We start from the raw sequence: 1,009 nt of genomic DNA on the forward strand, positions 1-1,009 counted from the left end.
AGGGAAGGCCTCTCCAAAGAAGCAGCTTTAAGCCAATACTTGATTGCTGAGTTGGGGACAAATAGGCCTCTTCGGAGGAAGGTTGGGCAATCCACTTCCATAGTGATAGTGCCTCGGAAACCCAAGGAAGGGCCACTATGAGTCGGGTCCGACTCGATGGCACATAACAACAACAATAACAGGCCGTGATTTGCTGGAAGAGAGAACAGCAAGTTGAAAGGCCCTGACTTAGGGCCAGGGTGGTGATTGGAAGGAGCAATGAGGGTCTGAGTAAGCTAAGCCAGGGGGAGAGTGTCCGAGATCTGGGGCCAGATCCTGTGGGGTCTGTAGTGCTGAAGGAGTTTGGATTTGGATTCAGTGGGCAACCAGTTTAGTCATCATTCTCCTAGTGGAGAGTGGCGGGTCATGTTGGTGGTGGTGTTGTGTGTGTCTCAGTGAGGAAGGTCAGATCAAGAGGCAGGGCCAGGCCATCAAGGATTTTTTAGGTATATCCTGGGAACTAGCAACCTTGTTTTAGTAAAGGATGTAGACGTTCTAAAGCTTTGCACTCTTCTGCCTAGGGAGAAGGGTGGTTGGAGTCAAAATGCTGGCTTTGAGGACACCCACACTGTCAGGGTTGCCAATCTAGACTCTCGAAGAGGTAGCAGGATTAGCTACTGAGTAGCCCTCTGAGTGAGACCCCTGGGGTGGCAAGGGATTCAAGTGCATAATTTGGAGGCTCAGTGTGGCTTGCCCTATGCACAAGGGCCTCATCCTGTTCTTACAGAGAGTGAAGAGGGGCTGCTGAATGGGGGGCAGACAAGGAATATGTGGTGTGTGTTGGGGGGTAGTCCTAAGATACTGGGCAGTGAGAAAAGTGACCTGATGAGGAGGATAAGTTATCTAAGAACAAGAGATGGGTGCTGGTGAATGAACACTGGGAGATGGTGAAGGCAGCTATCAATCTTGTGGATATTCAGGGCTCCAGACTTGGAGGAGTGGGGAGAAGAGCTTCCAGATTAGGGAGGGC

The sequence above is a fragment of the Orycteropus afer genome, unplaced genomic scaffold (genome assembly GCF_000298275.1).
Source record: "Orycteropus afer afer isolate SDZICR_OR568_19922 unplaced genomic scaffold, OryAfe1.0 scaffold00946, whole genome shotgun sequence".
Lineage (NCBI taxonomy): Eukaryota > Metazoa > Chordata > Mammalia > Tubulidentata > Orycteropodidae > Orycteropus > Orycteropus afer.